At 32.4% G+C, this 8504-nt stretch overlaps 1 pseudogene; it reads right to left on the minus strand.

Annotated features, from left to right (window-relative positions):
• Window positions 1-8504, minus strand: part of LOC105627850 — a 27086-nt pseudogene that overhangs the window by 17798 nt on the left and 784 nt on the right.

Consider the following 8504-nt stretch of genomic DNA (forward strand, 5'->3'; position numbering starts at 1 on the left):
TATACTAATATATATAATATATATATATATATATATATATATATATATATATATATATAATATATAATATATTCAATATATAATATATAATATATTCAATATATAATAAATTTGAAAAACTTTTAGAGATGACTTAAACCTATTAGCGCTATGACGATATCATTCTTGCAGCTCCAAAAGATCAAATTGATACAATTCTTTGCTCATTCAATTCATCTATCATGAAAAAAAATACCTGAAAGAAATACATGAATTAACTTCACTATTGAATGTAGCGATGATAGAGGAATAAACTTTCTGGCTGTAAAAATGTTAATAGAGGATATAAAAATTGTTAATAGAGGAGGAAAGAATTATTTTTGACAATTAAGTCTATAATTCTGGTAGATACTTGAATTTCAATTCAAAGCATCCTATAGACACAAAAAAGACGTTGTCATCAGATAGTTTGACAGAATTCTATTTCCTTCCCCATCCTAAATTTCATGAAAAAAATATAATTAATACATTTCAACCTAATAAATATCCTTTGGAATTCCTTTTTTCAATAATTAATAACAGGATAAAATCTTTGTCTTTCAAAAATAATTTTGATAATATCAAAGAACATAATGATGTGATCAACTCGAATTCCACAGATATTACAAAAAATATTTCATTATTCCTTATTTATTAAAGTATCAAAAAAATTCAAAACTATTACACAAAAATTTGATTTCAAAGTTGCTCACAAACCTATGAATTGTTTGAATACTTTTATTAAAAATTAACACAATGTCGTAGTTTATTTCGAGCTATAATTAAATTAACTTTAAATATAATCAACAAACATTTCGGCTTACAAAGCCATCCTCAGTATTAAAACGCAGAAATACAATCTTAAATTAATCAACCAAAATAATGGATACAATGAAAATTTAAAACACATCAATAGTGAAGTGTCAATATATAAAAAAATTCAAACGTCAATAAGTATCATGACAGATGACAATGAGATAGGAATATTTAGATACTTCAGTCAACAATAGATTAATTATGTTCATCGATAAAATAGTTTTGCCAAATTCTTCGATTGAGATCGAGAATCCAGTTTGTCAGATTTGTATCAAATGATTTGAGAATTCATTAGTTACAAGTTTTTTATGATGTTCTGCAGAACACATAGAGTTATTAAAATAATATATTATTAGTATGAAAAAGAGGTACAGAATCAAATAATAACTTACGGTAATTTATATAAAATATTGTAATCTAAACTCTCAATCAAAGATCCGGTTAAGTACATTAAAAATACTAACTGTTGCTCGTGAAATTAACTGATGAAAATTGAAAATTTGAAAATTAACTGATGTGATATGTAGGTCAAATAAAAGTAAGTCAAAAAAAATGTAAAAATAAGTCTGTTCAAAATTGTGACTATTTATGTTCCCGTATATCGTCAAGTATGTTAAAATAAGAATTATTCAATAACTCAGTATCTTTCATTAAATTTAAATCGTTTCTTTGTTTTTTAATATGTATCATTTCAGAAATATTTCTTTTACTAATTCCATTCAAAATCAAGAATACTAACTTTTTCCCAATTAAAGTTATGATTATTTTCCGTGATATGTTTCAAAATTACTGAGTATTTGGACTGATCTAATTTTATATTATTGCGATATTTTTTAATTCTTGTCTGCAATTGTCTCTTCTTTTGGCCAATATATGATGCGTTGCAGGTATTATAATTTACTTATATGACATTAATATTTTTATCATGTTGATTTTTGTCTTTATGAACTTTTATTAAGTACCTAATTTTTATTAAGTACCTTGTTTAAGTACCTACAGCCAATGATTTTGGATTTATTAATAGATTTAGTAATTTTAGAAATAGATCTTATATATGGAAAAATCATTATCTCTCTCAAAACTCCGACAACGTGATCTGGTGTTATTAACATCGTGGATTTTTTACTAGCCAAACTTTTAATTCTTTTATTAATATAATGAAAAATCATTCCTAAAAATAATTGTTACCCTTCAAAATTTCTATTATAAATTCTATGTTTTTGTTATAGAATAAAATTTGACAGTAAGATCACTCTATCAACTGTATATGTCCCAATCTTATGACATGTGGGATGATTCGAATAGAAAGATAAATACCTGTCTGAGAACATCTTTTTACGGTACCAATCTAAAGTAATAGTATTGTCTTTATTGATGACCGATAGATCCAAAAAATTCAGACAATAGTCTTCTTCATATTCAATAGTGAATTTAAGTCTATCATGCTGTTCATCAGGCTAAATGATAGTCTGATGAACTTTTATATCAAATCTTATCTGATTAGTAAAAAGGTTTATAAATTTTAGAAAACAAAGAAAAAAGAGGGCTATGAGCCAAAAATTATTATATAAAATAAAACAAGATAATATAGAATGTACAAAAAATAAAAAACAATAAATGAAACGAAAATATTTAAAGTTAAAAATTTAATAAAAAATGCTAGCAGACCTTTCGATCGCGATCGGATCATTCTTAATATTAAAAACATATATAATCAATAACAGTCGAAAAAAACAAAAACATAATAAAATATATATTTTGCTCTCTAAGACAAACGCTGATAACGTAAAAATAATCATCGTAATGTTCACAGTTTTAATATGTAACGGAAAAGAACGTACGCGAATAATAGCTACTTGCAGTCAGTCATTAAAATGCTTATAATGTCAATTTTAGTAAAAAGAATGAATATCCTTTGATTATAAATGTAAAGAACGCAAATATGAGTCTGATCCTAGAAAAATATATAAGTGAAAATATAGCGCAAAATTGAAATAATATAACTGGATATAAATTATAACATAATATAATATAATAATAATATAATATAATATAATATAATACTATAATATAATATACTAAATTATAGCGCTAGAAAACAATCGATTCGATGTCGATTCCATTATCATTTCTAATTGGGATGTTCCAAGATAAAATTGAATCACAAAAATGACACTTTTACATCAAATTATTTTTTATTTTTAAAATATTTTGCATATATTTTTCTGTGTAATCTTAATTAATATTATTGATCAAATTTAACTTAATTAATATTATTGATAAATTTAATAGAAGTCAGGCATTGATAACTGACATGTTAGACTTAGAGATGAAAATGAAATTTTACAGTAATTTTTGGCTAGTATAATGGTAATTACTAGTTAATTAACTTATGTGATGTCTTCCATTGATTTGCTCGATGTTACTGCCATTGTTTCCGTTATCAACTTTGCAGCCGTCTCCCCAGCAAACGAAAATGATTCAATTGGATTCAATTAGATTCAATTGGATTGAAAATTAGCATTTCCTATTCAAAATTTTAAATTGAACAGTATTCACAATTGTATTGTTTTACCCAGAAAAAGTGAATATTATTTTAAATTGAAAGGCATAGAGATATGCTTCATGCAATTCCTATAAATGAATAAAAATGTATTCAGGATTGAAAAGCATTTATTTTAACATTCGTGAATCAATATTTCTGAAAATCTAAATTCATTTCAATCCATTCTCGTTTGCTGAATGTTAAATGATGATATTTTTATTATAACTACAAAATTTCATTACTAGTTTAGCTGATTGAAGTAAAGAATGAATAGCACATTTACTAATTAAAGAAGTGGTGTAGCGGATAATAGAAGATATATAAAATACATCCAGAGATCCCAAGTTCGAATCTCATTATGGTGCGTTTGTTAGTATCAATTTGAAGTAGTTAATTTCAGATATAATTATTATAAATGTCTTAGGAATAAAATTTGTAATCCTTAAATATGAACGTTTTTTTTTCAAATATTAAACTAGTGTCAGTTAGGATCCAATCCATTTCAATCCATTCAATTCATTTTCATGGATTTGAAGTACGCATTAAAAAATTTTAATCCATTTTAATTCATTCTCGTTTGCTGGGAATTTTATTTTGAGAAACAAAAGAAATAAATAGATTAGGGATTTACAAACTGAAAAGCGATTGTCTATAATAAAAGACACATGTGGCTCTAAACTATTGAACATTCAGTAAATGATTGATGACGAATGTTATATCTAATTCATAATCGATACCTCCAATCCTAATCCTAAATTAGAAACACACGAAAGACCTGCACACGGCACTACTAATTCGTGAATATAAAAAGAGACCCTTCATAAATCTCTGCCGGTCCGCTATCAATCAATAAAAATTTCAACTACGAAAGACAAAACGTCACTCTGCCAGTCCGCGACTAAGCATTTCAGTCAAAGTTACCTAGCCACTCTTCGCAACCAAATTTATCAATCGACTTTAGTTGTAATTCGCAATACGATTGAATTATTTGATTGAAATTCAGTACATTCAAATCGCTTGGCAAGCCCCTCCCCCCTCCTCTTGGGTCCAATCATCCATGCCACCTATAATCAGAGACCATCGATCGGATCTCCGATGATTATCTCCAAAAATCAAAAATCACTGAATAATACTAAGTCCCCCCCCCCTTTCTCCAACGTAATTCGCGAAATGAATTAATTCCTGTATCGCCTCTCTGTTTACACACACTCACATATCGAACTCACAGATTCATGCTTCCCATGATTCTCAAATTTGTAAGAGAATATATACATATATGTACAGGGTGTCTCAGACCACTCGTACACCCCTTGTATCTCGAAAACAGAAATTTTAGAAAAAACCGTTTCAGACAAAAGTTGTGAGGTTCCGATCTATTTAGCGATCTGATCAGTCTAATCTTGGGTAGCGTCACTAAAGTCAGAGCAATCTCACTTTGAATTTTTTAAATGGAACCTATTTTTCATTACATATTCTTATAACATACCTCGAGAGTTTTCCAAAACACTAATAAAATAATGTTTCATGAAATACTTTTTGAGTTATAAGGCTTGAAGTTTACATTATGCCGGCATTAACATTATGCAAGGTGTCCGATCGATGGCTAAAATCTCTTGAATATCGTTCAAGATAATGTTCGAATAACATTTGTTAAGATGAAGATCACTGGAGATTGTTTCTCTTATTTTCATTTTTATATAAAGATGAATTTTGAATGCAAAAATGAAAATAAAAGAAACACCAATGACTTTGATCTTAATAATGATCTTTTATCTTAAATGTTGTTTAAAAAATTCGAAGTGACATGCTCTGACCTTGATGAGCCACCCAAGACCAGTCTAATCAGATCACTAAATCAGATCATTTACAATTCCATAATTTTTGTCTGAAACGTTTTTTTCTAAAATATTCTGTTTCCAAGATAAAAGGAGTGTACGGGTGGTCTGAGACATCCGACATATATCGGTTATTATACATAATAACCGTGCTCGCGAGCGACAGTACAACTTTGTCGCGTACTCCTTGATCTCCTCTTGCTTAAAAGTACTTCTTGCACTCGTAATATCTCGACAGCTACGAAGATTTTCCACAAATAGTTTCTCGCTAAATAAATTAGGAGCCACGAGAGAGCATCCCAGTTAGAGGGCGAGAGATATGCGGCAAGAATTACGCAGAAATAATGAAATAAAAGGCAATTATATTTAAATTGTTCTACATGCAATCTCCGGAGCTTCGCTCCCTCCGCTGGACTTGATATAATCTACTTCCATAAATGACAATGACTTACTTCTAACGCCGGGCGACAACCGTACTTTAGACTACGAACCTTAGAAAGTGGCTGATACACGACAACCGATTATTCATAAGACCTCTCGACAGCGTGAAAAAAACTCATAGAGAAGTAATATGGTATATGTTATCCGGGAGAGTACGAGAGCAAATCAATAAGTTTTTAAAAAAACATTTTTACAAACAGTAAAACACATTTTTTGATCGATTCATTTTTATTTCTCAACATAGTCTCCTTTCATTTCGATCACATTTGATCCAATTCACGATTCTCCAACTTTTTCAAACCATCCGAATAATATGATTTGTCTAACCCTTCAAAATAAGCCTCCGTTGAACTGTTCTCTAGTGGTGAATCTCTTTCCTCCGAACCATTTCTTCAGGTTTGGAAATAAGAAATAGTCGCAGGGGGCTAAATCTGACGAATATGCTGGATGGAGAAGCAATTCGTAACGGAATTCGTTGAATTTGATCGGTGTTGAGCATGTGTGAACCCGTGCATTGTCTTGATGGAAGAGCATTTTCTTCTTCGCCAAATAGGGACGTTTTTTTTTTAAATGTGTTGAACGGTCCAATAAGATTGCGTAGTAATCGCCATTGATCGTTTGCTTCGACGGAAGGTAATCGATATGAATTATACCGTGTGCATCCCAAAAAATTGTGGCCATCACCTTTCCGGCCTTTACTGTCTTCGTCTTCTTTAGAGGTTCACCCGGTGAAGTCCATCGTTTTGACTGTTTCTTCGTCTCGAATATAAAGTAATGGATCCATGTTTTGTCCAGTAATGAATCGACGCAGAAATTCATCTGAATTACGTTGAAACATCTTCAAACATTGTTTTGAAATCGTCACATGGTCAACAGTGAGCAAGCGCGGCTATCTTGCCGATAGCTTTTTATTCAATTGCTGCAAAATTGAAATTATTCATGTCATGTGATATGCCTGTGACCTCAACAAGCTCGTTGCACTTTCACGCGCACGTCGATCAAAACAATATCGTGGACTTTATCGTGGACTTTATGATTTCTGACGTAACAGCCTCAATTGGACGTTCCGAACGACGAGGTGCATCACATGTGAATATACGACCACGTTTAAATTCATTCACCCAATTGTATACAGTCGTAAACGCTGGTGCAGATATGCTATGAACATTATCCAACTCAGCTTTGATTTCTTTCGATGTTAAATTTTAATATGTAAATATTTGATCACTGCACGAAACTTGTTTTTTTCCATTTTGCAAAAAATATAAAGATTGTTCGCTTTAATCGTCTGTAGAAATGAACCACGCGATGAATTCTACTCAAAATTTGACAGTAATCAGCTGAGAGATGTTATTTGTTAAAAAGTAATGTGACATGACACTGCGAGTGCCCTCTGATTTTTTAATAACTTATTGACTTGCCCTCGTAATGACGCGGTGTCAAACTCGAAGTTAACTCGAAAGTGCGATATAATCACAATAATTGTTTTCGGCACGGCACAAATGATCTAAGATAAAACGGAAGCTTAAAATGACTCGACTGTGACAAAAGAGGCGAGCCCGACTCGGCAATTATAATAATAATTATAATATTTCATCTAATACTTCATCTAATATTTCATCTAATAATTCATCTAATACTAATGCTTGGGAGGATACGAGAGTCTCGCAATTGCACAGATTCAGACGGCGGCCATTAAACCGGTTGCTTACCGCCACGCGAGTTTTTTCTGTGTGATCCGCCTACAAACTCGGATCGGCAACTTTACAGCAGTGACGACGCTCGTCTCATCCCTTTGATGCAGGTTCCCTCCGCTAGCTTTCCTCTCAGCAATGATACTCGCAAACTCTGAAGTGATCTCCGGCAACGAAGTCGTACAGCCTCGTACAGAGTATATGCTCAATCAATAAGAGTGAGATCTAGGAGCTCCTCAGATTCCTTGAATTCACGCAGGTTATGAATCTACTCCCCCTCCCCCCCCCCCGTCCTCTCATGGAGGACGCCGATTGACTCCTGTCGATCACGCCACCAGTACGTGCTGCACAGATCCTTGCGGGCCACGAATCCTTGCGTCTTATAGCGCGCAATACAATTTTTCATGAGCTCCTTTTTCGCCTGAGATCCCTAAATTTCTCGGACTAGCGCGAGCCGCTCCTCCACTAACTCCGCATCGGAGACACATGCCCCCGACTGATGTCTGTAATGTTCCTCAAGTGGAGTTCTTGCCCTCCGTCGCACTTCCCTATAATTGATATGCGATGTAACAAAGTACAGGGCGACAGCGAATAATAAAAAAAATATATGAAATGGTACGACCTGCATGTTCGGACTCCCGGTAGGCGGCCTTCCCGCGTAGCGTCGCCTCTTTTTTCTTATTTTCCTATTATCGTAGTCTTCCTTCTTCCAATGAAACGGCAAGATTACAGCAAGAATGAAATTGTAGCTACCGAGCACAGTCCGTGAGTGACTCTAAGTTTAAGTGTGTGACTAACTATTAAAGAAAAAAGCTTTTAACGAAGAAATTAAACAAAAACAGATAATTAATAGTAGCACACGTTCGCACGCGCACTCGCGTGCGCGCTCGTTCTCCGAGACAGAAGGACGTGCAATTCCCCTGCCGACGATCCTTGACAGTGACTGACTACACACACACACACACACACACACACACACACACACACACACACACACACACACACACACACACACACACACACACACACACACACACACACACACGAGTACGTACTACTTACTTACTAAAGTAAACTAACGAAACGTAAACTAAACTAAACTAAACTTAAACTTTAAATTTAAATTTAAGTTAAAGTAAATAAAATTAAACTTAA

This window comes from Atta cephalotes (assembly GCF_000143395.1).
Source record: "Atta cephalotes unplaced genomic scaffold scaffold00010, whole genome shotgun sequence".
Classification (NCBI taxonomy): Eukaryota; Metazoa; Arthropoda; class Insecta; order Hymenoptera; family Formicidae; genus Atta; species Atta cephalotes.